This window comes from Spea bombifrons, chromosome 3 (assembly GCF_027358695.1).
Source record: "Spea bombifrons isolate aSpeBom1 chromosome 3, aSpeBom1.2.pri, whole genome shotgun sequence".
Classification (NCBI taxonomy): Eukaryota; Metazoa; Chordata; class Amphibia; order Anura; family Pelobatidae; genus Spea; species Spea bombifrons.
Window position 1 is genome coordinate 95,541,576 of NC_071089.1, and position 25,086 is coordinate 95,566,661.

Consider the following 25,086-nt stretch of genomic DNA (forward strand, 5'->3'; position numbering starts at 1 on the left):
AGCTGCAGCCTCCTCTGCGGTCCCATAATTGAAGCAGCCAATCAGTGTCAGGAAAGCACTCCAATTGAAACCAGTGCATGTGCACTACCGGTTGACTGGCAGTAAGTATATCACGTACCATAACATGTTTTTAGATTAACACATCTGTACAGAAAAAGGCTGGGGGGCAATGGGGGAAATGCATATGGGGGAATCTGTAGAATCACCCACACATTTGCAAGAGGGACCCTAAAGGGACCCCTGAGCTATCATGGCTGGAGTGTCCCTTTAAAGTGCCCAATGCTTCTCATAACACGTACTGAAACGGCATATTTTTCAATAACACAAAAACAGTTGAGGTCAGTGAAAGAAATCTTGTAACATGCATAGGGGATATATTAAAATGTACGGTATCTCCCATCTCCTGGGCGAACATAGCGGTGACAATAAAGAAAAGTGTCAGTAGGGCCCTCCATACCTTTTGTTTTAAATAGCTAAGTGATGCTTCTGAAAAGACGGTGCTACATAAATAGATAAGTGATAACAAGAATAATATAAACGTGATTCTCTTTCTCCAGAGGCTTAATAATCACCCTTTCCTGAACATTTACTTATTGGATCATGGCTCAATGAAACATGAAATTTTCTTTTCTGTGATATAAGCGTTACAATATAACATAAGTGCAGTTGCTGTTGGGGACCACCATTAATTTATAGAGCCCCTTCACTGAGGAGGAGAGATGTATGCATGTAACATATGCATATAATGTGTTAAGGATGCTCCCCTACAATTCCTAGGTCCCCAAAAATCTTAGAACCACTCATACTAGCAAAACTTTTGACAAATGGAAAGGATTGTATGCAGTAGCGTTATGAAAAGTGATTCATAAACCAGATTGACCTTTGTCTTCTACTGCCACTGTAGTGTGAATATTTATTGGCAGAAAGGCTGTTACGTCATCTTGAAGAGCTGTCGATGGGCTTATTTTATTTCTCTGTTGTTTTGGAACAGATTGTCGGGCCATTTATGAAACTGATTGTCCATACTTTTATGGCCCAGAGCCTAATGACTATGGCATGCAATCATTATTTCGGAAAAAAAATATGTCTTTCTTGATCGACGCAAAGACTAAGCAAATAATTTAGATAGCAGTTCAGTGTGGTTTCGGTCATTAGCAGTAAAAATCAAATATTTGTGTTTAAATGTAGCCGTCAGCGTATTACGCTCTTTCCTATAACTAGAAATGTGTCCCTTACTGCTGGCTGTTTCATGTCTGCGCTAAGAGGGCCATCTGTTATAATGAGTTATTTAATCAAACACATACAATTGACAGTATGTTGTTCCAAAGAGGTTTCTGTTCCCAGAATACTATCTTGCTCACATGCCCAATTTTGAAAGGGTTGTGCGTAGATAATTTATATGTTTTCAATATTTATAGATAACAAGGAAAACCAAGTCCAATTGCATGCAATATGTAAAGCTAACTATCATTAGTATTGTCTCGAATAATAAAGTAGGGTTTTATCTCCAGGTGCAGATGTCATGGTTCGGAACCATTTGTTACTTGTTGCTTGGGCTATACGTATTCTCAGAGCTTGGCTTCCCCAGCAGAGTGGAGCTAAGTCATTGTGTTAAAACAAACAGATAACATTATGTCTTCTGTGTAATGAATGTGAAGGTGAGATGAATAGGTCGAAAGCCCGGTAATGTGCAATGTACAATTTAAGATGGATATTAGCAATCTAGACTTGACTAGAAATGGATACTTTGTTACCAGGAGCGGTGTCATGAGATCAGCAATGTTTACTGAAGTGACACAATGAGATGGTTTGACCCAGCATATAACATTGGCCATTGGTTAACAGTATCATACAAGATATTATAGTGCAGAAAGTGATAAATGAGGCACAAATACCATTGTATGTCATGTTACTCTTGTAGAGAAAGAAAAATGATCAGCCTTAACAAATGTTAGAGAGGAGAGACAGGAGATTAAACGTGCCAGGGACAGAACCTGACTCATGGCAATGCATACATTTAGTGTAATTTTCAAAGGAAAATGAGACTTCTAACATACACTAGCCCAATAAATCTCCTTTATGTCCACTACAGGGTTATATTTGAAAGGGTGTATCAGCATGGAAGGGTAGTCTCGGGTCTGTCTATGCACAACTCTATGGACAAAGGTCTTTCCACTTGTGGTAGCTGTACCCCACGCTGTACTTTTGAAAGAGCTAAGGGTTTTGACTAGACTTGGGCGCCGTCCAACTCTTCGTTTTCGTGGGGGGGGGAAACGTCATATCCCATGAATATTCGCCCATTCCTGTGTTCGGTTTGGGCGAATATACGTGTAAATTCTTCTTGTTCGTTTTTTTCTTCGTTTTTTGCCATTTTTTGTAGAAGGGATTAATACAGGGTTAACGCGGTACACACTACACAGCAGCTTTGGCACCAGGATTTTAAAGGTCTGAACGAGCAACTCTATTGGTCGCCGACAGGGGCCTCCCATGCCATCAACCAATAAGGTGCACCTGCACTTCATTGGTTGATAGCAGACAAGCCCCCTGCTGGCGACCGATAGAGTCGCTAGTACAGACTTTTAAAATCCTGGTGCCGGAACTCGGCCGGAGGAGACCTCTGGTCTCCCCGCTCCAAGAGTTAAAGGTCCGTACGAACGACCAATAGAGTCTTGGAGCGGGTCTCCCCAGGCCAAGTTCTGCCGTCAGGAGTTAAAGGGCTGTGCAAGCGACTAGAGTCGCTCGCATGGGGCTTTAACTGCTGACTGCGAACCTACGGATTTCCGCTCCCGTTAACCCCTGCAATGCTGCGTAGATAAGGTAGGCTAGATGGGGAAGGGACCAGGGAGATTAGTAAACAACGAAGAAGACGAAGATTCTTCGTGTTGTGTGTCTTGGTCTTCGTTTACGTTTTGCCCCCGCCATGTTCGTTTGTTCCATATTTGGGCTGAACAACGATAACGCACCCTTCATGTTCATTTTTATGTTCACCCGAATATGAATCCACAAGTCTAGTTTTGACAAAGCGGAAGATGGCACACTTCCTTAATGACTTCTTTTGCTGAATATGTTTATTTAACACAGAGTGTTGGCAATGTACACTAACATTATGTCAATGCTTGTTACTCAACTACAGCATATTTAAGTATGTCTGAATAGCTTTGCGGAAAATCTGCATTACTCTCTATCTGAAAACCAATTTGTGATGTTCTTGCCTGCCCGCTGTCCCCAAGAGATCATTTAGGAGGGAGATAGCTGCATCTCTAAATTCATGCCTCCTTAATCTACAGAGTGAATTAGTTAACCTCATGCAGATTCTAAAACAAAAGGAAGCACATACCTTTAATTTACTGAATATCCCATGAGAATGCTAAAGATTTTCCATAACTCATTCTAAAAAAATTTGATTATTACCCCTCTTCCACTTTAATCACATAAAAACTATAATAATAAGAATATCTATTGCTTGATTGAATGCAATATATGCTGTAGAATGCAGAAAAAATAGCTTTGCGGTCTATAATGCATGATTATGTTTCAGTCTTGTCAAACAGAAAGGAAAATGTTAAACCAGAGATTACACAACATACAGGTCTGACAACTGCAGCATATGTTGTTGTGTTCCACTCTTGCATGTCTCCTTATTCAGCTAATCACAATTAGCCTATTTAAGAAGGCATTTTCCGCAGGTGGGCTAATGCGCTTCAGTTTACTTTAAAACAGAATGTTACTTTAGCACAGGGTTTTAATCCCCGCAAGAAACTGCACTCAGTAGGAAGGAAAGATTTCATTAGATGTTATCGGAGTACTGCTAAATGCATTTTCTAGCTATTTTTTTTGTTATGTATCATTTTAGGAAAAATAGTACAGGGTTTGTCACAAGATACAGGGTTTTTAACAGCCCCTCTGATGTGTAACAAGGGGCAGATTACCCTATCGGGTGAATAGACTCCCTGATGCCCCAATGCCCAATGAGCTGGTTGGGAATATCAGAGATCATCCTTTTAACTGGCCCACATACACAATGGAAGAGTGTATTGTGCATAGTGGACTTACTTGGTGCTATGTGACCTTAAAATACAGGTTGTTGGCATGTGGCGTCATATTCCAATGCTCAGCATAGAGGATGTTGGCCATGCCTAAGGCAACGAGCCAAAATAAGTCACATAATGTAATCACTGTGGTAGATGCTTTATTCAAAATAGAGAAACATGTAGAGCATCAGATGGTTGGCTAGCCTGAAGTCAAAGAGAAAAGAATTGTGTTTCTCTTACTTAAAAAACTGGGTTTGCCACAATTTCCTATGTGGTCACAGGGGGTGTCTAGAATTACATACATCCAAACTTCACATAACATACTGTATACATCGTTTTCTTTATATTCTTATCCTATGGGTCTTTCCCCTGTTTATGGTATTGAGTAGGGTCAGCCACTACATACTGAACCTTGACCAAACTATTTTAATAAACTGTACAGATCACATCCTAAAATGTACATGTTGCCATAATAATCAAAATAAAGTATCTATATCCATGTGAAATGAGTAGAAATATCAATAAATACATTCTCAGAGATGTGCTAGAGCTGTGGTGAGGACATTGCTTTTGGCATGAATCATCTTAATACTATGCTCCAGCTATGGGCTGGCAATATTGTTTCGCGCACGATTGGCTTTTTTATAGAATGGATATTCCCTTGGTCGCTGTGGTGGAACTAAATGTTCTTTGTGGAAATGTGTTGAGTGCTTCCTGGCACACCTCCCAAACACTGATTTCCATGATACACAAGGCATGCCCATGCTTAGTGCTACAAACATGATCAGAGACCACCATTTCAAGTGTCCATATAGAAATGGCTCACCCTCTGCGCCATAAAAGCCACATTGAGTCAATAGACCTAAATTATTTCACATTCAGCTACTCACACAGAGACACAAAAGGAAGAAGATGTGCTGTCAGGGGTCCAGGAGTGGGCAGGTACCCTCTGGCCTAGGGGGCATGTAAAGCCAAGTTGTCCCATCAGCTCTTGTCCCCCCATAACCCTTATAAGCACTGGTACACATATGTACATTGCACACACACTTACTCAAGTTTACAAACTCACTCTCAGGGCAGGCCTTAGGGGTGTGCGAGCTTTGCGGCCGCACAGGGCGCCGTGGCAGCAGGGGCACCGTGCGTCCGTCCCACCACCAAGGCCGAGGCTGCAGGGAGAGAAGGAGAGAAAGGGGCACCGAGTGGTCGCACATGAAAAAGGTTTTTTGCAACCGCTCGGCTCCCTTTGTCTCCTCAGCTCCTCAGCTCCCTACTGCTGCCCTGACTGTGGTGGTGGGAGCTCGAGGCCTTGGTCGCAGTGCTCCATGATGCTTCATGACGTGATATCCCGACGCTCAGCTGTGAAGCTGCACACGCCGCGGCAGGATAGTGAGAAGGGTAGTAGAGGGGGTAGACAGTGAGTAGGGGGGTAGATAGTGAGAAGAGGGAGGAGATTGTGAGAAAGGGAGGAGAAGGGTTAGTGAGAAGTAATGTGTGGATGAATTGTGTAAATGGGTGAGAGAATTACTGAATTAATGTGTGGGTGAATTGTGTGAATGAGTGAGAGAATGAATTGGTGTATGGATGAATTGTGTGAATGCATGAGAGGGGACAAAAAGGGCTCACGCTGGGCTGTTTAGGGACAAAAATGGCTCAGGCTGGGCTGTAATTTGTGTGTGTAATCTGGGTGCTGGTCAAATTCTATGTGGACACCAGGGCTGGTTTTGGGGTGTACAACCTGTAATCTATGCCTGTAATTTAGTTTTTTTTTTATCTATACCTTTAATGCTGAGTTTATATGTGATTTCCAGTTGATCTATGCCTGCAAAGCCGGATTTGTGTGTTATTCTGTTGATCTATATTTGATATGCTATGTTTCCATACATTATTTATATATACCTGGCTTTGTATATCTTATTTAGTCGATCTATACCTGCAGTGCTGTTTCCATGTGTTGTTTGTTTGATCTATACCTTCAGTGTTGAGTTTACATGTGATCCCCAGTTGATCTATACCTGCAAAGCTGGGTTTGTGTGTTATTCTGTTGGACTTTACCTGCAATGCTATACTCGCAAGTGTTGTTTACATTTGTTGTTTATTTGATATATACCTGAACTACAGGGAGGAAGGAAAAGAGAGGTATGGCTTAGTGAACGAGGGACAAAGGGACTCTGGGGATGATTATGGAGGAGAGGACCTTTCAAAGTCAGAAGGAGGGAAGACTGCACTCTCACAGTCTTCCCCCAATCTGCAGTCAGTGTGGCAAATATTTTTTAAAGGAAAATTAAAACTAGTTGTTTGTTAGATTTTTTCTCTTTTTTTTGTCGAGGGGGTGCCAGAGAAGTAGTCCGCACAGGGTGCTCTGCTCACGCTAACATACACACACTTACCCCATGCTCTCACACACAGGCATATCCCTTGAATTTATATATTGTATTAAGCGCTGCGTAAACTGTTGGCGCTATATAAATAAAAAAAAATAATAATTAAAATAAAAATACACATTTGTGCCATCATACAAACACCCATCTATGGTTTTACACAAACACTTACACATATACACATTCATGCTCACACACAAACTCACTCACTATACATACACTGACATACATAACACTGTACATAAATACATACTGTACATACAATCATACATCCTTATCCTCTCATTGCCCCAGGGACTAGCACAAAATCAGACCTCCCTTGCTGTGCTGTCATATTTGGAAGGTTCATATCCTTAAACATACTAATAGCAGCATAAAGGCATGTTCATAAAAAAGCACATATTTTTGTAAACACTCAGCACATAAACATAATTCCAAGATATAAAAACAAATTAAATAGCTAAATACATACAATAAAATTTAAACTTTAATCATTTTGTCCCTTTAAGTTCGGTGCATGACTTGTATGACTCGGCCCTAATTAGTGTACCTCCTGATTATAATTACCAAGGTCTAGTGGCCTCATTAATATGCACGTAGGCAATCAGTTACAGTTATATTTATAATTTGAATAAAAATTAATCTTTCTTTACCTATTTCATGCACCGTGAACTAGGGGCAAATTAGTAAATATAAACATCTCCTCTAAAAAATACAAAAATGTACCCAAAATATCACAGATAATTGCAGTGGCCTTCCTGATTTAGCAATAGGAAGAAACTAATTTAGATAAGTTCTATTGTTTGAAATTCAATACAGCAATTTAAAGAATTATTCTTTTTCAGTCATTCTTGAAAACCACTGTATAAATGTGAATGTGTTTCATGTAAAACTTCATGTTTAATGCTAACAGTTTGTCAGAAGCATTAGGAGTTTAAACAACATGTACAAAATAACATGACCTGTATGTTTTTGGTCCATTTTGGAACAAATTCATTTCCCAACCTTACGGTTCAGATGAAATTCTGAGGGCTTTTTCAGTTACAAAAAAAATCGTTGTCACTAATCCTCAGGGCCGGCCCAAGGCAAAATGCCGCCTGGGGCGAATTTTAAAATGCCGCCCCCCCCCCCCTTGTACTTACCTTTCAGCAGTCCTGCGGCGAGTCTCCCTGTTCGGTCTCGGTGCCGGTCTCAACAAAAAAAAAAAAAAGGGCTTGGGGCGGCGAAGTGCCGCCCCTTCAAAAGTGCCGCCTGGAGCGGTTGCCCCACTTGGCTCCATTGTCGGGCCGGCCCTGCTAATCCTCATTTAATTTCTCACACTTTCTCACTCTCTCACTCTTTATCATGCTCTCTCAAAATGTCTCCTTTTCTGCAGCTCAGATTCTTGTCTTGCTTTCTCTTGTTCTTCGCTTCTTCTGTCTTCTGTATTCTTTCTTCTTTCTTGGTCTGCTTTATGCTCTGTCTTATCCAGGCCTCCCAGAGTGTTTCTGTAAAAGGGCAGAGCCTCAGTGTGCACCCTCTCTCTGATTGGAGGAATGGGGGGAGGCTGTCCTGTGACTTCATGTTTTTGTGGAAGTGCTCTGGGAGGCAAGGTTAACTGAGCGGATAATGTGGAGAAGCAGACCAAGAAAGACTACAGAAGACAGAAGAAGAGGCAATGTTACATTGGTTCCTTAGCATACCTGTAACTTCACAGTTGTGGAATGGCTTTGGTAAGGCATGAGGCTAACAGTGCAAAGCCATGGGCTAGCCCAAGGGAAACTTTACTGGGCGGGGCTTAGGCAGGAAGTGGATGAGGATTTGTTGTGGTCAAATATTGCTCCCCTACACAGAGAAAGCTGACACTTACCCAGAGACTTGGGGTAGCACGGCTTCAACCAGAGACTCTAGGTCAAACCCAGAGAGTTCCCAGGTATTTAATTCAGTATAGCCTTGACAGTGGGAGCAAGGGTTTGTTGTTGAGCCCTTGCTCCTTCATCTGAAAATCAGACTTGGCAGGGTTTTAGCATAAATAATTTGCGTTATTATATATTAGTTAGTTAAAAGATGTAATAATTTTGTTTTTAGCAAGAACTTTGTGGATATGGAAGCGAGAATTTACACAATACACAATAATCATGATAAAAAAGTGAATGAAAAGGGCACATGTTCAGTAAGTGTTTTCCATGATTTATACATATACTGGGTATATGTACATTATTCCATATATCCCCTAAGCATGCATAATGTCTAGATTATTGGATTCCCAGAAGATTATAAAAAAATGAAAGATTTCCAGGAAAAAGAAAATCCAAGAGGATATTCAATATGAATCATCAGGAAATCCTTTCCTCCAAGGGAAGGGATCAAAAGGTGACATGCCTAGTGTCTTTATCTACATGTGTAGAATTAATTGGGACTTTTTTTTACATTTTTAAGTTAAACAGTACAGAAATATGATATTCATTTAAAGCAGAAGGACCTCCAAATGTTCTGTCTCTCAGGCCTGAAAGTAGAGCTGGGCTGGTGATCGTGAGATGGCTGTGGTGCATTTGCCTGTTGTGCCAGAAGCCTACTCCAAGCCTGTTTGAAAGAAAACCCTTAACACTATAGTTAGAAGGTTTCTCATTACACTATTAATTTTAATTTATGCCAATATGCAGTGCAGCATGGCAAAGCCTACAAAATGGCTACTATGTGCTTTTAAGGGGTAGGGTTGCACATTGCTAACCGGGGGATAGGTCCCTTGACACTCTCAGTAACTAATATATGCATTGGCATGTATTTACACATTGATGCTAACACACAAACACACATACACATTGATGCTAACGCACACTCCCTCTCACACACTCTTTCATATCCACATTGATACTATCACACACACTTAGATGTACACATTGATGCAAACATACAAACATACACATGCATACACTCACTCTAACATATACATACTTCATCCCTTGCCCTCTCTTTCACTCACTCACCACTCCTGTAGCTTTCATTCAAGCTGCTTTAACCACGGGGTCACATAACATCACGTTATGTGACACTACTTCCTTCCTGCCTTCACAAGTGGGCCAGTTTGTGTCGAAATCCATCACCATTTTTGGTATAGCCAGTGGAATATTCTAACCTATGCTGACTAGGTCTAGGTCACCAGTTGGGCAACTGGCCTTCGTTCTCAATGGCAACAAGAGGGTCAGTACTATGGGAGGAGCATCTTCTAGACTTGGTAGGTCTGGGGGGCAGCTGAAGCTATAATTGAAAGCCTTTCAATCCCACAAATTATCATTCACATAGAATATGCTATTTAAAGAATGATTACAAAACAGACCTTTAAAATATACATGTAACTGTACTCTCCAATTTATTACATTCCACATTATTATGTTTTTAGCCATTAAACAGCTCCCCAGCTCCTTCCCATTAAAACTACCTGATCACCATATGTTGTATGGGCATGCTCTATAAAATATACAGTTGTGCTATGTTTGATTGCTTTATGTAAAGCAGAAGAATTTGGATTTCTGTATAATTTGCTTTACAGTGTACTGTGTTTGTTTTATATTGTAAATTGTAAACTGTATTTAAATAGCAAAACCCAGCACTTGGAATGTTAATCCTCATTGCAAAGTTCTAGCAGTTTAATGAACCCGATTCAACGAAACACAAATTTCCATCCCCTTTGGTGAATCAGCATGAACCAAATTCATGGTAAAATGACTATTTCCCACTGCAGGCGAATCAGGATGTAAACTGTTTCTAAAAAGTTTTGCTCATCTTTGCTTGTATCTTAAGAAAAAGAAGCATAGACTTTAACAGCAGATAAGAACCATTTGGTCCATCTAGAAAATACATGTGGTTTATGATGAGGCAACAATCCAGCCACGCATGAAGTATTGGTTTTCTCATGTCCTCAATCAGCCTAAGAAGAAAGTGCTTGAGAGATCTTAAAAGCTTGTGTAGAACATTTATGAAGGATTACCGTCTCATAAAATATATTCCAATCTGTAGTCCATCTACCCCTATTCAATATATTATTTTAATTTATTTATTGAATCTGAATGTTTTAAAAATCTAAATGGATTTGCTACTGCAGCCAGCGTAAAAATGAGATTTTCTGGCTGTCTTCCAAGCCTTTAATCATATTTCTAATGGAAATGTCTAGCTGCAGTGGAGGTTTTCACCGTATGACCTCATGCTTAAACCTATTTTTATTTTTACAGTGCATTCACATTTATATGTTGTAAACATCAAATAAAATAAAAATGATCATGATTGTTACCCTAAATTTGTTAAAAACAGAAGTAAATATTTTAAGAGCAATACGCCTGCATCACCCACAGACGTGCAGAACAGGAATATAGTTTTAAGTGCTTGGAAGCAGTGAAGGCTTTTTTTCATTGTGCAATGTCATCTTTTTTTCAGACAGACCTTGGCTTAGGGCTCTGAGCTAGAATGAGTCTCTATAGCAACCACTCAATTCATTTAACATGCAAAGTAGGAGTATGAACCTAAATACAGGTGTGCTGGCTTTTCTGGAAATCTAGACAATCTCTGGAATTTTGAAAATCATAATTTTCATTCATTTTTGAGGCTTTAACCAAATGAAAATAACAATCGCTCAAGGTTTGTTGTTTATTTTCACTGTTTTTAGGAATCACCTTAACTGTGTTGCTGCTTTTCACTCAAGGTAATCTCAGTGCCATCTCACATAGTTCCCTTATGGCTGAGTAAGGCATTGTTGGCTTGAGACATGTGTGAGCCAGATGGTGGCAGACGTTGGGTTCACCCTTTGGTGGTAGGTTCTGTCCAATTTAGACCGCCACAAATAAGTTTCATATAATTGGCACACTTTATGGTACTATTTCTGCAGTACCAATTACAGGGTTACAGAGGGTGACTACATCGGCCTTCCCATTGGTCTTTCAATCTGCACTAGTTACATTGTTTAGGGCATATTATGCGTTTTCCCTACAAAACATATGTGGATACACTTTACACTTTACTTTTGTATTGGTATAAATACCGTTAGCAATGCATTTTATATTTTTTGAAGCATGTCGCTAAACAATGTGCACAAAGTGGAAATGTACGTTATTTTGGCCTTGCGATACTAAATAACCTTTTATGATATTGCTCAATCGCAAATCAGAGAGAGTGAACAAAAAAATCAACATATTAATCCTGAAGCCAGCTGTCAGCTGCTGGTGGCCTTTGATCTCTGCCTTGCTGAACATGACATGATTTGATTTTAAGCCCGCTGCACTTTTTTTCATTTCTGGCTTAGACTTATAATACAGTAATTCATTCTTTTGGATATTATTGCCTAGTGGAGAGTAATTTCAGACAAATGATAATCATACTGCTGAATGTCTTTTAACTCGTACACAGAACTGCATCTGAAAGCTTTTTTGTTTTTGGATTCACCATTAATATATTTATTCTTTGTTATATAATGTTATGGTAATGTTGCATCAGGATTTCTGCCACAATTTATTATGAAATGTTTTTCACTTATCTTTCACAGATTATTGCATTATTTTTTTTTATATCGAACCCGGCATAACCACAGGGCCCTGATGCAACCCCCCCCCCGGGCCCCCCAACTTCAACAACTAGTCTGTGCCTTCTTTGCCCCCTCCTTCCAACATAAAACATATGTAAACACAAAAATTACACACACTTACTCATACCCACTCCATGCTAACACAAACAATTACACATCCATGCTTACACACAATTACACATCCATGCTGACACACACACACAAATAGACATCCATACACACACACAAGTACACACACACGAGGGGTCCCTTGACATCATGTGACCCCGATTCATTCCTGTCTCCCTGTGCCGGTTCAAAATATTTTAGAAAGGGCCCTTCCGACCTGGATCAGTGCGTTCCAGGTCAGATGGGCCCTTTCTAAACAATTCTGAACTGGTATGAGGAGACAGGAAGAAGGGGTCACAGGGGTCGCATTGGGCCCTCTATAGTTACGCAAGTGTGTTAACCCCTGTGTATTTTTATTAGATACAGACCATATTCCCCATTTTACTCTTCCCTTATGTGAGGTTGCACCACCTCAGTAGCCCCCGTCTACCCATTATAATTGAATCATCCAAGTCAAGTGGGTAAACAGGGACAGTTTGTTCACAGCAAGATCAGGGTACCTTCTATTCTCCAACTGCTCTAAGATGTAAACAAACAGAAGATCTGCTGTCCTACTGGCAGATAATGGTTTACCATTCATGACCTCGATCAGGGTAAGGCCATCACAGCTGTTTGGTACCCAGGATGTAGAGTGGATGTGGGGGGTTGGGGCCCTGGGCCCATCCATATTAGATCATGAAATGTGTGCCAATGACCTTGGTAACAGTACTCTCATACACAGAGATGTGGTAGTAGTATAATTCTATTAGCCCAAGGACTAATTTGCTGTGGAACAAGTTGACTTAACCTTTCTGGTCCTCAAAGGGTTAAATATTTTACTAATGCTACACATTGTATACAACTTGGGCAATATACTAATTAAAGTGCCAGTGAAGTTTAACAATAACTTCTTCCAAAGTAACCAAATGTATTTATTATTATTTATTTTATCAATGCCTGTAATTTCGCAGTTGTGAGCTGTTTTCTCAGGTTGATCGGTACTTCCTTCTTACAGAAAAGTAAGCGGGTCAACTGCAGTCACTCACTGGTCCAAATACAAACCCTGATGTCATCATTGAAGTGCACAATCCATGGCAGGCCAGGACTCTCATTGAAATCAATGGAAGGGCTCTCCACGCATGCATGCAGGGGGTCTCATTGGACCCCTCCAAAGTGCTCCGTGAGCCAGTGGTAGAGCTGAGAGGCAGTACACATGTGCTGGAGCTGATTGGCCGAACAAATCCCCTTAATGGCATTTTGCCAGCGTGTGGGGAAAGGAGCAAATCCATATGGTGGCAGGAGAGATCCTGCAGAATACCCCCATGCATTCTCAAGAAGCAAGTGCACATGATGGCTGGAGTGTCACTTCAGGGAGAGTAAAGTAAATTTAGCAACAGGTATCATCAGCTTCTACACTGCTATAAGTAAGCAAAACAGTAGAAAACTAAAATATTGTATTTGTATTACTATATTTTATTTATATTGTTCTAACAGATGTAAAGTGTTGTACAATGAGGAGTTATAAATATGTGTGACATATTGAAACAGACAGAAACAGAAGATATATCGAACCAGCAGTGCAGATAATGGCAAGTCGCTGTGTTTCACCTAGCTCTGGTGCCTGAAGTATTTGCTGTAATTTACTTAGAACACAATGGTTTGTCAGCAGGATAAAATAAACTCACCATTCCATGCAATTATGTTAACCGCTCTTACAGTGACTGTCTGCAGGCAAGACAGTAAGTCATCTGAAGGTTAAATGGCAGAAATGATGTAATCAGAATAAAGAAAGACATAGCTGCTGCCAACTGCGGGTCTTGGTACTCTATAGAAGCAGACACAGGGTTTGTAATTGGAAATGGAAAAGGCACACGAACTGCAAATAGATCAATTGGATATGTATGTTGACAATATGAGGCAACATTATAAATAATAGTATGTACCGTACAATGGATATAGATCATTTTCAGTGATTAGTGGAGTATTTTGTAATAGCGGTGGCTTGTACTGTGCATTTTATATAATTTTATATGCAACCATTTGGTATATGCTTTTCATACGCATCCACAATTAAAATGGGAATGGGATTACCCCTAGCAAGGTTTGTTATGTCCCATTCTGCTCCCACCACATCACCTGCGTCTTTTGGGACACAAAGTCTTTGGATTCCAATACCACCTTAATACTGAGCACACAATAATCTACCTTTCCTCTTGTCCTCTCTTCTCATTCGGCCTCTTTGAAATTGCATCCTGGATAGCATCCCACTTCCCGAGCCTCAACATTTCTAAGACAGAGCTTCGGGTCATACCTCTGCCTCTTCAATCCTAAATTCCTGATATCTACATCACAACTGAGACTCTTCCCAACAGCCAGCGCCGCACAAGAGTGCCAGCTGAGCGCTTCCTGAAAAGGATTGGAGGAACGGGGGAGAGGCTGTCCAAGTGGTGCGCGTCGTGGTGTGGAAATACCTCAAGAAGCCAGAATATTGTAGTGGATTGGTGGAGAAAGAAGGATGTAGAAACTATATATTGCAAGTTAACAGTAAGGCTTGAGGACGCAATACAAAACTTTGACATGTTAGATAACTTTCACACTGCAAAAATTTCTCTTTTGGCACCCAAATCCATCTGCCCCTCGCTCATACCGTACTTTCCTAGGAGTTCAGAATGTTTTGTATGTATATAGGGGTATCATCACATTAGATACCGCTAATTGTGTATAATTATAAATTTACAAATTCTAATTATAAATTTGTAAAACATATTAGGGTCCATTCAATGACCTGACTAAAGAGTTTTTGCAACAACATTGGGGGAGGGAAACAACAAAACAACAGTAAGCAATACTATGGCCTGACTAAACCCCATAAGAAACCACAGAAAATGCTACCTTGCACTTGATGCTTCGCACAGTAATGTACAGAACTAACATCTGTATTTCTCGACTACAACCAAATTTAGTCAGGGTCATTAAATCACGGACGTTGCACTTGCTTTAAATGACTTAAAGGGACAGCTTACCTTGCATGAGCTTTCATCTATCGTATGCATTTAAGTACAGCAGTATTACAGTAAGTAACAACAGAGACAAACGAAGATGAGATGCTCACCAAGAACAGACAGCCGCTTTATAGCCTGCCCTACGGTGCGTTCCTACTCGGGAGCATCTTAAATTTTAGCTGTCCTGTGACATTACAAAAGAAAATCTCCATCTACATGTCAGTCTGATCCTGCCCAAAGGGGTCATCCAGAACTGGAGCATGAGGCAAATTTCTTCTGTGTGAAGGAACCAACAACCCCAGACATGTGTTTCCGTTCCATTAATGTTGATCTTATTGGTGATTTAGTGGTTTTGCCTTCCACAGCCTATGTTGTGGTGTGTTTAGGTGATACAGCCATGTATTGCTTATGTGCATTTTGGCTGAGAATGCCCATTGTTGTGCATTTGATACGGAACAAACATTCTGTGTTTCCCGAATACGACCACATTTAGTCTGGGTTTACTTGCTGTAAGTGACTTAAAGGGACAGTTTACCTCGCATGAACTATCATAGTATAGCCTTATTACAGTAAGTTACAACAGAGCAATCAATTGGTGAAGAAGACATCGAACAGTCTCGATAAGCCCAGCTCCCTAGCCGCATATCAAGCTACAATCTATAAAAAGAAAGTGTTCTTCTCTAAACATTTGAAATTTTGCTCAGTAACAATATAAAAAACATATTTGTTGATACCTGGACAATTCAAACCAAAATACATTCTATCTTATCTCTATATTTAGACGTTTTGAGTGACCGTTTACAAATTAAAATTGCTTTACATAATTTTTTGCATACGTGTTGTTGATGCAGCACCTATGTAAGAAGGGACATCTGTTCAGCCTTGAGAAATTTGGCATGCAAATGTGTCTCATGCAGAATGTATTAGAAATACAAATAATAATAATAACATTTTAATCTCTTAAAATAAAGTAATCATAATAACAGATCTTGAATAGGTGGGTGTTAAATACTCTTCGCATGTATTTACCTCAATTTGCCCAATTACATTTGTTGCAGCACTCAGTGATTTTATTTAGAATAAACATTTGGATCTGCATTGTTTTCACCATAATAAAGATCAAATCCAATGGAACAAAAAGCGCATTGAACAGAACGTATCAGCAAAAATTAATGACACTTCAAAGCTAGCTACAGTATAAGTATCTCCCTTGCGTAGACAAAAGACCTTGGTAGAGTGGCGTTTGAAAAAGCCTTCATGGCAGTAGTATATTTTCATGGTAAATTTAGTTAATAGGGTGAATCGGTGGAGCATCCCAGGATTATAACCACAGAAGCTGTATCCTTATGTTTGGTAGTTTAAATAAATGGTGTGTTTGTCCCCATATGTAAAAGAATTAACCCCATAAGTGATGTAAGAGGTAAAAGTGTCATCATTTTTTGATTCAGTAAATGTGAAGACACACTGCTCTTTCTTTAAACATTCTCTTTTTCTTTTGGAATATTTGCCAGAAACCCTGAGAGTACCTTTAGAGTATCCTACTGCATATGTCTACATACTACCTACTTGCAGTGTTCAGCAAGGAGTTTTACTTTCCTTAAGATGTGTTTATTTTTTACCATGGACTCCATAGATGGATAATAATAGATATGTTGACCTTGACAGCATTATCCCTTTCCTTTACCTTCTCTTTTGATCTCACATAGCATACTAACTCTTCTACTCATGATGATGATGGTGACACTCTGGACCTTAGTTTTTTAGCATGTGCTATCTCACTAACTTTTCTAAATCCCATTTCCCCATCTCTGACCACTATTTCTTATCCTGCTCTCACACTTTGCCTCCTAGTCATTCCCTTTCCTCCCAACAGCCTCAACAAACCAGAGACCTAAGCGCTCTCAATCTTCAGGAATTCTCAACCAATTTAATCTCTCTACTCTCTCCCATCTCAAACACGTCATGCCCTAACCTAGCTACCTCCCTCTCACATCTGCTCTTGAGGATGTAGGCCCAACTACGACTCGCTCTTAACAACGCTCACACTTCCAACCCTGGCACCATACTAATAATGTAAATCTTGTACTATAAATTCATGCTACTCTGCTTCATCTCTATTATATTTTCCCTAACCCTCTTGAACACTTTCAATTCCCTTGTTTGCCTATCACAACTAACCCATCCACTAACCTTACTGACTTTCCCACCTACTTCAATAATAACATTGAAACAATCAGATGGGAAATATCTGCACAGTCCCCTAACTGCCCTGGCCTTCCCTCTGACCATGTGCTGACCTTTAGTTCCTCTTCTACATTAAACAAATTCTCTCTTGTCACTTAAAATGATGCGTTCGTCATTCTGAGGCCACCCTTATTAAAGTTACTAATGACCTACTGCTAAATCCAAGGGCCACTACTTTATGCTAATTCTACTTTACCCTTTGGTTGCTTTTGACACTGTGAACCACCCTTTTCTCCTTTATACTCTTCTAGATCTTGGTCATTATGACACTGCTCTCTCCTGGTTTACATTCCAACTTTTCTGGTCGCACCTCCAGTGACTAAGGGTCTTGTTCATACCCTCATTTTCTACTGTCTTGACTATTGTAACTCTGTCTAAGCTGGTCTCCTTCATACACATCTGGGTGGTACATCCATAAGAGTGGTGCCTTTACCTCTTGTGTAATCCACCCTAACTCCTTCTAGAACATTATCTTATTTGAGCAGAGCCCTACTTACGTTTTGTTTCTGTACGTCAAATTGTTATATTACATACTACTTATTACGTACTGTTTACCCATTGTAGAGTGCTGTGGAATATAATGTCGCTATATAAAACAGTAAATCATAATAAGAAGGAGAAGCAGCCATGCAAATAGCTCACACAAGCATACACGTATAGTCTCTATTTTCCCATTCTTGGTTTTGATGCTTTCATAAATAACCAGCTCATTGAAATTGAACATTTCTAATAAAAGCTTTGCAACATCACAAGTATGCAATCAAAAAACATGTGACAGTGTAGCAGCGGCCTGAGCCGTTGTCAAAATTCTTTTGGCAACCATCATTCCTTTCATTTTTTTCTGGATCTCAAAACACAGTGCAAACCATCTGAAAGTGTTGAACTTGTTGTCATTCTTTAACTTTGGCATTTCCATCGCAAAGTCAAAAATATACTAATGGAGAACATTCTTCCCCTTAAGAGGGAAGTAAACAATTGATTTTGTTAATCACAGGCTTGTGAGTTTGTGAGCCACTGTGAGAACCATTTACAACCTGCATCTTGTAGCATCAGTTATAATATGCAGGGCACAGATAACATGCGCTCGGCTGAATTATGGCTGAACTATGCAGCAATTCCATAGGCAGGTTCCAGGTTGTATCATTTATTAAAGATTAAGTGAGTAAATAGAGGACACAAAGCACATTACTCAGTGTATGTTAAAAGATACCACGTTTGTTTTATTCAGGACCTGGCAAGGGATTTAAAGTTGTACTAAGGAATTTTGCTCCAATCTTTTAAGGCCATCCAAAAGTACTTCCATTATATATATATATATATAGTAGATCTGGATTTCCCCCAAACTTTACCATGTTACCTGTCTCACACAGGTTTTGTGATTGGCACCTGTACACATTTTGCCTTATTTGTTCCGTTTACTTTGGAATTTACTAGACATGCTAAAACATTCCGATATGCAAATAAAAATGTAAAGCTAGGCAACAGCACTCATCCTCCTACCTACTCCCCCAACCTACAGCAAACTTTTCTTCTACCTTGAATTTTGAATAAGAGATTGAAGAAATTGTCCTATGAATGATGTCATTACCATTTGCTAGTGCTTGTCTCAGGAAGAACAAGTTACCAGGAACACGCTCAACCACTTGTTCTGTTCCTGTACCATTCTACAACAGAAAGCTTTGTGGAATGGAGACATGGCTGAAGGTTCCTACAGCCTGTCAGGCAAATAAAGAATTCTGCCTCCTTTTTTTACAGTCCTTTTGCCTGTAATTTCTTCTCTTCCATGACAATAAAGGGTCAGGCTCCAAAACACATTAGACTATGTGATTAACATTTTTGTTAAGTCACTGTTGGAGATCTTTAAATGGAGAATACCTGGATCATACAATAAGTATCAGATTTACTGTTATGTTTAATAGCTTCTATAATGAAGAAAGAAACACCTTCCCATATGATTGCAAAGAGTCACTCCAGGGGCAGTCAGCTGTCTCCCTCAAGACATCACCTCGAAATACCGGTATCTTATATCCACTATCCCCTTGAGGTAAATTACTATAGGACACTAAGAGTTTGGAGAATTGTTTGTGCTATATTGTATGCACTAGCTTACTTAAAATCTGAGGTGGGGGTGTCATGTTAACATACGTTCCTTATCTCTCATTATGTCAGCTATCCGCGGGTAGCAGTGCTCAGTTATTGTGCCGAGTACCGCTGTTTAGTTTGTTGTATCCTTTCCTCCTGTATTCTCGTGTACCAAACCTGGCTATTCCCTTAACTCTGCTGACCTCCAGAATCCTGACCTAGGCTACTAAACGTTTCTCTTATTTCTTGTGTACGTATGTGTTTATGTGTGAGAAAACAAAAATGGGTAAGTGAACACAATATTTTAGTGCAAATGGTCAATTCCTAATGTGAATGCCTTTTGGGTTTGGAAGAAATTCAGAGGGATTTTTTAATATGGAAACAAAATTTGTTGCAACTCACCCTCATTCACTCCCTCACACTCTCTCGCTATCTCTCTCAATTTCTCCCTACCTTCTTTGAGAAATCACTTAATTGCCCTTCCTTTTCTGCAGCTCTGCTTCTTGTCTTGTATCTTCCTGATCTTTGCTTTTTCTATCTTCTGTATTTTATCTTGATGCGCTTCTTCCCATTGTCAACTGCATTATCCAGGCCTCTTGAGTGCACACTCTCTACCTCCATTGGAGGAATGAAGGAGAGGCTGTTCCCAGGGGCGTGACATGACTCCGCCATCTGCATTATTGTGGCCTGCATTATTCTCTCCATTCCTCCAATAGAGGGAGAGGGTTTGCGCTCAGCCGCCGTAGTTTTGCAGAGAAAGAGAAGCGTTTCCGCACCTTTTTCTTCGCAAATCTGTCTGCATTATTCTGACCTCTTGGAGTTATTCCGCGAATACGCCTGAATCTGTCTGCATTATTCATTATTATAGGTTATATAAAGCATGCGTTGTTTTACTATGCCTATATCTATATCCTCCCAGAATAGGTGTCTTACGCGCCCAAGACAGTACTCTAAGTGAGGCTGGACCAGTAATTTATAAAGTGTCATGATCACCTTTCTCTCTCTGCTAATAATTCTACCTGCTTACATTTACTGCCTGACCCCACAATGAAGCAATCAGAAAAAAATAACTCCTTGGTCCCATTCCTCTGCTGAGTACCTATTTTTTTATGTAGTGTTCTACTGATTTACTAATACAAACAAAAAAAAATATCAGGGTAAGTATAGTATAAAACAAATTATTTAATAAAAACTAAGCATTATAATATATTAAATTACAATGAGAAACGTAGCATGCTGGAAGGGGGCCATGCCTCTTGTTTTTTATGTAATATTTTCCATGATATAAGGAGTAAAAAGAAAATAAAAAACTAATGAATAAAGTTATTGTCTGTACTTGTGTGTAATGGGCTGTGTGTTTTTGTTTCATTAGTTAAGAGGCAATTAAATCTAGGACCCTCATAGAAAACACACAAGTGTCTACTGTATAACTAATTCCCATATAAGTGGTCGTTTCATGCTGGTATTTGTGTGTTGAACCCCAAGATCACCTATGAATTTCTAGGTCAAATGAACTAATATCAAATTAACTAATTAAAAATAAATAAAACAAAAACTATTAGTTATAACTAGAACTTTATGAAATATATTGATAGTTGAGTTAGTAGGGTGTACCTCAGAGCTTTTATTTTGTCAATTTTAGGTAATGTTGCGACAAACGACGGAAGTTACGCGATTGGTGCCCTTGTGGGCTGTATAGAGACCTAGGATCAAGAGAGCCAGTATTTTCAACTTCCTTTTCAGTCGATGTGATCCATCTCACACGGTCAAATAAATGATACACGTGCCCTATATCACAAGTCAAAAAAGCTCCCATAAGTGAGAACAGAAGAATTAGTGTGTGAAAAAATATTTCAGTCAGTGCTATTTGTCACAATCAGTCAGGAAGGTGATAGAATACAGTGCTTTGTCTCGTTAGTGTAAGCTACTAAGCCTTAATACATTTACATTGAAGTCCTGTCGGTGTGTTTTGTTGATATTGTACCAATTTCCTCAGGGGCCGGAAAGTAAAGTGCTGCAGAGTCCCCCCTTAAATGACTTCAGGAAGTGAGAGTGAGTCGAGAGTGCCAACTTATTTAGTTGGGGTTGTCTGTAACCATGGCAACACAAATCAGGAAACATACTTTACTCTTTGTAATTGTATTAATTAATTTGATGAGCTCAAGTATTGTGTTTCAGCTTCCCAGAGACATTAAAGTGAGGTAGAAGTGCCGGCCTGCTATGTTCAGGGGTCAGTTAATGCTCCTAAATATCTCAAAATGGCAGCATGCAGGTAGGCATACCGAATAAGAACATTTACTTATAAGTTATGGTTCTGTACCTTTAAAGAACAGGCCATTTTGTGACTGAGCAGTATTTGTTGGTACCAGTGGAAACATCTTGCTGTTTGTATCATAAACATCGGCACGTAATAACTAATAATTTTTGCTGTCAGGTTTTATGTCTCTTATCAAACTCTTCTTCTGATGTAAAAATACAACAGCTGTCAAGGAGAAGGGAACGTGTTCTTGGTAAAATTGTATTTTTCACACAATTATCTGTCCTGTCAAACTGTCTGATTTGTTTAACGTATACTTTTGTTTTTATGAGTCAGTGTTTTCAACATTTTTTTTCCCCTTTTGACTTTCAACTGAAAAGAAGGAACTGGAATAACATAGTAAATGTTTTCAAGTAATATTACTTTTTAAGTCTGACAATATTACTTTTTAAGTTCTTCCATTCATATTTTCTTGCATTTTAGCATTATTTTTATTTTTGTCATACTCTATTATTCTACAACCCCCATCACATGCATACAAATCTTATTGTTTCTTTATCTTGTAAACTCTCACATCACAAATATTCTGTTTATTAATTCAGTTCATTCTACAGATTGCGTTGTTATATTACTTTTTATTTCTTCAAAGCCTGTGTAATAAATGCCACAAATAACTGATAATTAAATTGCAATCTTTTAATATTAACAATATATACAAATAATCTGAAAGATTATGATGAAACGTACTTAGTTGCCTTTGGCTCAGTTTATGGACAGTTTGGCCGGCTGAGCCCAGGAGTCCGGCTGGATGTATGCTGTGCCACCTCCCATACAAATCAGGATACATATAGAAACCTTGCTACAACTTTGGATCTATAAAAGTGCATAGATGCTTGAAATTTTAAGGTAGTTATTCTTGTGACCAATTTCTCAAATTTTATGCGCCAATTATCGCACAAATCTATTTATATTAACCATTAAAACATTATGAGTGCCCAACAGCACTTACCGCTAGTTACAATTCATACTGGGGATAAATTACGGTAAACTTTATTGGGACAGGAATTATATGATTGCTGGAAGTAGTTGAATATTTGCATTATAATTGGTCTTGCTTTTATAATAAATTATCTTATCCTTGACTATAGACATTAGTATTTATCACTAGATAATATAACAGCAATGTCTAGCCTTGGCAATTTCGATTATTTTATTTCTTTATTATTTATTTTAAAGAGTCCAACCCAGCCTTGATAGCATAAGTAAATAAATGTAGTCTAATTTTATAATTCCATAGATCATAAAGAAAACCTGATTTTTACATAATTTAGGGTATGCCTTTTTAAATGTGCAGCCTTTTTATTGCCTTCTTATGTAAGAATCATATTTTAGCAATTTAAAAACAGTTTGGAGAAGCATTTTCTGCTGATCGAAATAATCCCTGCTATAGTCTAGTTAATCCTCTAAACTGAACTAATAGCCACAGAATGAACCATACTGGTTTTAGTGGTTCCTTATCAAAATATGATGACCCTAGAAAATATTAAGAATGGCCTCCCGTAAGCCGAGTACCAGGAATGCCAGCAGCATATTTGCAATGCATGGCTCAGTCTTCTGGCAGTCCAATGGTTAATGTTTTTAATGGCTGTTCCACTTCATTTGTACTAATGACTTCTATTATAATAATTAAGCATAAACAAAAAGCTGTTAAATTCCATTTTTTCTCATTTCAACCCTCTTGATCACATAATGAGTTTGCAAAGAATTACTGGAACTAAGGGGATATACAGGTCCCAATTTTGTGTCTATTTTCTCTCCTATTGTCTTCAGTTTCTCGTCAACCAACCACTAGATCAGGGGTGTCCAAGTTTTTTCTGCAGTGGGCCAGTTCATCAGAATTGTATACGTGCGCGGGCCGCACTCATTTTTCACTGTGACAAAAAATATGGCCTTTAATAAAATATGCAGATTAAAATAAAGTAAATAACACAAAACCTTTACTCTTCCTCTCACTGATTTCTGGGCCTAGAAAGTTTTGCGACTACAAATTCAGGATTCCCTAGATTTATTCTAGGGATGAACTAAAATGAATATTCTGGACCAAAACATTCAGGGTTCACTTAGCCAAAACCGAAAATGACCCCCACCTTTAAAAATAATAATAAAAACTCACATTTTTAATAAAAGTAGGTAACACACAATTGGACAAAATTAGCAATATGACTTGGCAACCAGTAAATGCTGGCAACCCAGGCAACCAGTAAATGCTGGTACCTAGGCATGATGGGACTGTGCTCGCTGTGATTGATGTTAGCAATCACACTCCTATCATGCCAAGTCAGCCAGTACATGCTGGTACAGGATGGCTGTAAGTGATGTGCAGACCCCATACTGCTGGCAGCATCACTACACAAGGGGGGCACTAGCTAGGTTTCAGCATGTACTGGCTGACTTGGCATGATAGGAGTGTGATTGCTAACAGTAGTCACAGTCCCATCATGCCTAGGTTCCAGCACTTACAGATCCATCCACTAAATACTGGAACCTAGGCATTATGGGACTGTGATTGCTGTTAGCAATCACACTCCTATCATGCCAAGTCAGCCAGTACATGCTGGTACAGGGTGGCTGTAAGTGCAGACCCCATACTGCTGGCAGCATCAATACACAAGGGGGCAGCTGGCCAGGTTTCAGCATGTACTGGCTGACTTGGCATGATAGGAGTGTGATTACTAACAGCAATCACAGTCCCATCATGCCTAGGTTCCAGCACTTACACATCCATGCTATCACACACACACACACACACACTCATTTATTCATATAATCATTCATTCACAGATTCATTCCCTCAATCACACACACTCATTCAAACACCCTCCCCACCTCCTTACCTGCAAGGCAGCTCCTCGATGCCGCTTACAGACTTCAGCAGGGGGCGCGGCCTCCCTCTGCCTTCTCTGCTAAAGCACAGAGGAAGTAGGATGTCACGTGAACTCCGCTTCCTCTGTGTGCAGTCCAGAAGTCCCTCCCACAAGTAAGTAGCAGGGCTTGAGGTGCGGCTCGCGTAAGATCGGTTGCCCTGGCTGCCGATCTTACGCGGGCCGCACCTCGAGGTCTCGCGGGCCGCATTTGGCCCGCGGGCCGCATGTTGGACGCCCCTGCACTAGATTGTAAGCTTGCAAGTTTCCTCTTCTACTTTTTAACTGGTTTGTTATTGTGTGTGACTTTAAATGATCCCACTGATTGTAACAGCGCTAATGAATCTGCTGGTGCTATATAAAAAAATAAATGTTATGTAATTTAATGTATTTTAACATATTCATTTGAATGTAAACAAATCTATTCTTGACCATCAAAGTGACATTTTTGAGTGTCAAAAAATACTATTGTCATTGCAAAACTCATTATGTACAGACAGAAACCTAGCACCCTAAGCCTAAATGCCCCATAA